Here is a 5,543-nt window from a genome sequence, read left to right on the forward strand (position 1 = left end):
TCAAAGGGTTGAGGTTAAGGGAAGCATTAGGTTTCTAATAAAGTTTTTAGATGTGAACATTCTGATGAATTCTGCCATAGAAGTGAACAGCCACCGACTTTCATGACGAAGAGGATTCTGCAGTGTTTATCTGAGCATGACAGAACAGCTGTCTTGTAGATTTTTTTGCCTATTATTTTGTTTCCCTAGACAAGGTGTGACACACACACACACACACACACCACACACACACCTACATGGATGCTTTCAGCACCTATTTCCGCTGACAGAAGAGTGAGAGAGAGAGAGAAAGAGATTGTCAAGACTGTTCAGATGCCTCATCATTTTACCCTCTCAGTTTTCCTAACAATTTGAGATAGCCTGTATTGATGCTATTTTAATATATTCACTATTATTTTATGCTGCGGCAGGTAAGTGCTGAATAGCTCTCTTCCTCTCTTGCTCTCTGACAGAAGAAAGAGAGACTTTTGACATAATCAGCACAGCCTTGAGAACGGTTATGACAAATTGGAAGCTTCTTTATTCATCACTTCAGTCAAAAGCATGTTGTCATGCTGCATCTGATAATAGTTTGTGTGTGTGTGTGCATTTCACCTGGTGTCATTCCACATCCAAAGTGTGTGTACTGTGATATATGCACTTTTTGTTGTGTTTTTCTTCACAAGCTCCAGTAGCAAAGCACTATCTTTAAAATAGATACGTGTGTGCTCCAGACTCCCGATGTTTTGTTTTTCCTTTTTTTTTTTTTTCTTTGACATTCTGAACTGCCATTTTACACACTATTGAGATCCATCAAGCACTACTTGTTAGGTTTACATCCTCAGTAATAATAATAATAATAATTCTTTTTTTTTTTTATTGATCCCTACAGGGAAATTTACTTTTCTTTTTCCACTAGAGCACAGGGTCGGCTATTAACAGGCTTGGTTTTATATAGCGCTCGGTTGGGTTTTTCTTTGTGCCAGCTTCCTTCTTTCTCTCCACTATGGACCTCTCTTTAGTGTGAGTGTGAGTGTGTGTGCGTGTCGTGTGTGTGCGCGTGTGTTTGAGTGTTCAGGGATTGAGAGGAGTATATTTTTATCTCAAATGAGAATCTTCCCCTTCCTCTCTCCACATCTTCAATTCCCTGCTGCTTTCTCTTCATCCCCATTTCCCCATTTCATCAGCACACACACCAGTGCACACGCATACACACAACATTACTTTTATAGAGCGGAATTAGATACCAGGACAAAATGGGGAACAGCCCATATAATGAGACCATGAATTTAATAACGCTGATTCAGCCGGTGCAGACGTTTTGTTTGATGTTGAGTTCAAAGGCCTTAATGTATTATTAGGATTTGATGCGAATGCGGGCAAAAGATCAGACTTGAGGGGAAAATGAAGCCCACCAATAACTGTGAAATCACCTTATGTGTCCGTATGCGTGGGCTTGTCTGAGTTCACTTATGAGCCAGGAAACCACAAGAATACAAAGATGCAGACTGTAGGATCAATATTGACACATTTTATGTTGTCTGCTTAATTGCCTGCTTCCCTCTTGCTTGTTTGGGTCTGCTGCGTCTGTTGGACTGTGTTTGTGTGTGTGTGTGTGTGTGTGTGTGTGTGTGTGTGTCTGGCATACAAAAAGCAAACTGACAGTGAGAGGCATGGCAGGCGTCCTGCCTGTACTGACAGATCTAGAGCTAACGTAGCCCCCAGGATGCACTTCACAAACACAAACACACACACACACACACACACACACTTGGACAAATACACACACGCACTTGGACAAAACACACACTTAAACACACAGCTGAAAGCCAAGTGCCCCAGGAGCCAGTGAAGATTGAAAAGCTTCCCAAATTTGTGGGCCTGACATCTAAAAAGCAGCGACGAGCGGGCCAGCTATTCCCCGCCGCGGAGCTCTGAGCTGATGTTTATTCGGGGCTAATGCGCCGCCGTATTATTCCGTTTTCTTCTCTTTCAAACCTGCCTGCTGTTTATTTAGGATGTAATTCTCTTTAGATCACAGCAGAAGAAGTGTGTCACCTCCGCTGTGTCGACACGTTCAGAGAATTAGATTTGGGTCAGAGGTAAAAAAACAAAAAACAAAAATAAAGACAGACATTCCAAATGAAACAATACATTCAGTGTATATTATGTAAATGAATATCTATGAAATCTGTATGTAGTCTTATTGCATTATGCTGTATATTATACAGGGGCCACTAAATATACCATGTGTTATCGTGTGTTGTTGCCTTTTTGTATCATGAGATGAAGATGAGATGAAAAGAAATAACCTGTAATGTCCTCTGTTCCGGCCGCTAGTGAGAAGTGGTTTTGTTCTTGTTATTTCTTATGCTGCTCATCTCCTCTTTTTGTACCTACACTATGTTACACCTCCTCTTTACAATAGAGCTAATGTTATGTATGTATATGCTGCTGTAATATACTATTATTGGTCTTTTCTACATTAAAGTCAAGATGTGAATTAACCCTTTCTGCTTTTTTTTATTCCGTGTAAAATATTTATGCACAGCTGCTCAGATAATAACATCTAAATCCTGTTTATGGTGCAGACATTTTTGCAGGCAGTTTCCATTTGTCTCAAAAGCCTGGCACTAATAAATGGCATTATACACACATACACACACACACACACGGGATGTAAATATGTGTGTTTATGTGCGGCTCTTATCTGTGACAGCATCCCAGTCGGGGCCGCTCCATAGGTCTAAAGGTTTCAGTGGGATTTATGCAGCGTTTATTGCTGAAGAATGCTTTTGAATTAATTCTCAGACCTGGTGTGGGATTGAAGGTAATATGAGCCCTCATTATTCTGAAGTGTGTGTCAGTGTGTGTGCATGTGTGGGTGATAACCTGTAAGGCGCAGCCTGAGCCAGAGACACAGCGTGGAGAAGCATTAACTGAGTGAAACAAGTGTATGAGGAATGCTCACCATTTACAGATACTCTAACCCTGGGCCCATGGCCTGCAGCCAAGTGATTCACTCTGTTATTTATTGCAGTGGGAACTCTAAATCATAACCAGCTCTGACAAACGGCTCCCGGTGGCGCTGAGAAATGGCGCCGGTGACCTTGTCTTGCCGCCTTAACAGCACCTGAGTCCATTAGGTGTGACAGGAACAAGAGAGAGATGGAAAGTGTTGGAGGACTGTCCGACCGCGCATTACTCATCCAAATGTAGAAATAACCTGCAAACAGCTCAGGCATGTTGCTGCCCGTTTTCCAGCAGTGTCTGTTAAGTCTGTACACAGGCATGCAGAGTATACACACCTGTTCCTCTGGAGTACAGCTTAATTACCACCGCTATCACTACACCGCTATTTAATAATGTTGATGAAAAACTAGGCTTTACAGTTCAGATATCAATGTATAATGAGGGACTGAGCCTATGTGCAGTAGATCTCTCTCTCACTAATGCAGGCAACTTTCAGCTACTTGTGTGAGCAAGATGTGAATAATAACCTTTTGAAATATAAATAAAGACATAGGCCTTCCTATCTGCAGTCCTGTTTCCAATCTAGACTCTAAAGGTCCTTCAGCTGATGTGAGTCATTACAGAGTGATGAACAAACAGCTGAGAAAGTCCTGATGAAATCCGGCTACACTGAGACCTTGGTACCCAGCTTGATGTCAGGTGTTTTTATTTTTGTTATCCCAGCCCAGCAGGTCTTCCCTTCAGCAAGGCCTTCAGTGTTTGGTTCCCAGCCTGTGAGGCAGCAGAGCCGTCCTTCACTGACCCCTCTAGCCTGCAGGCTCTGAATACCATCTAGTCTCTACTGCATATGAAGGCTGCATCTCATCTTTACATTAATGTTTAAACAGGCAGCTTCTGTGTTGTTTTGCCTTGTTTAGATTACCATGATGACCTGTTTCCCAGAGAAATCAGTAATCAGGCCTTTTGCACTAGTGTACATTTGTCTTATAGTCTGTTTCAACTTAAGTTAGCCTATCCAGCATGTTGCTATAGGCATCTTTGGGCTGGGATTCAACCAAAGATCATACTGATAGAACTTAATTCCTAAATGTCCCCTAAAGTTGATATCAAATACCTGTATTCACCCTCATCAACGTTTTATACATTTTTGTGTATTACAAAATAAGTTAAAAATAAATAAATAAATACATAAAAAACAAATCTATATATATATTATATAAACATTTTAACATTTCTCATCTTTAAGTAATAGATATTTTCAATAAATTGTCTTTCAGAATTAGCCTAATTTTACCTTTATGTCTAGGAAGTGCAGGTCCCTTCAGTTCATCTTAGTGGGATTTTAGGTAGTAGGGTGTGTTCTGCTTCACTTAGGGATGGTATTGGATTCCAGCTCCTGGGGTTTCAAAGAAAAATAAGCACTCATCCTTCCCTCACAATATGTAAGAGTACAGAAGGTGCCGTTTTCAGTAGTGTTTTTTTTGTCCAATGTCTGTATTGATTTCCATTGTTAAATTAGAGAAGAGTGCACTTGACCTTGATTATTGTGGGATGGATGGACGGGGGATGAAGGTCTGTTTGGTGTTTGGATTAGAGAAATTGAGGATTGCTAGTGTCACCCTTCTTCCAAAAAGTATCACTGAATAATGGATATAATAGGATCGGATAGGATAGCTGTTATGAAAGCCTTGAAAATACTTGGAGGTATTTATGGGAAAGAAATGTGACCAGCTGAGAATATTGGCATCTAGTCCTACACACTGCACATGGCTGCTATCTAGTGGTTTTGTTGTGGAAACACAGTAATTACATATTCTTTTGGTGTGTCAAGCTCACAGAGTTTCCAGAAGGCTTCCTGACTGCAAATCGGCTGTGATGACTGTGTGCACCTTGTGTTTGGATTCCTAATGTCCTGTTCTCTCCATGCTGGCTGCGTCATTTATACCTGTTGTGATTTTTGGGATACGATCAGTGATGTAGTGGTAATAAAGAGGTGGGTAAACTGTGACCTCCAGTCAATGATCAGCAGACAACCAACAATATCAACAAAAATCAATCATATTTTCAGGAAAGCATTTTCCCTTATCCTCAGTTTACTATAGATTTAGGCCATTGGGATTTATTTCTGCCAAAACATGTGGGGTAAACTTTCTTCCGCAGATAAAAAGGTGAGTAAACTGAGTGTAGGTGGATTTCATCAGCAAATACATAGGCCTACAATAGGATTTCTGTGTGTGCTGAGCAGTAGCTATAACTAATGGTGCTGTGAACTAGTGAAGTGGGACCTGGGGGCCTCCAGGGGTCTTTGAGGGCGTTCCAGGCCGTCCCCGCAGCAAAATGATGAATAATTTGATTTCACTTTCAGTTCCTTCATTCACTAGAAATTAGCACGATGAGATACCTTATATAACTTATGATACTATTTTGTGTAAAGGTTTCACTGTCTCCACTGTTTTTCAGTCACCTACAGTATTTCAATTTTATACTAAATCATATCTAACAACAAAAATCTTCTCAGACAAAACCTTATCGAATGGGGGTCTGTGGTCTGATGTGTAGCCATCTATCATCTATTGTCATCTATTTGTGGG

Source organism: Centroberyx gerrardi, chromosome 3 (assembly GCF_048128805.1).
Source record: "Centroberyx gerrardi isolate f3 chromosome 3, fCenGer3.hap1.cur.20231027, whole genome shotgun sequence".
NCBI classification, from domain to species: Eukaryota; Metazoa; Chordata; class Actinopteri; order Beryciformes; family Berycidae; genus Centroberyx; species Centroberyx gerrardi.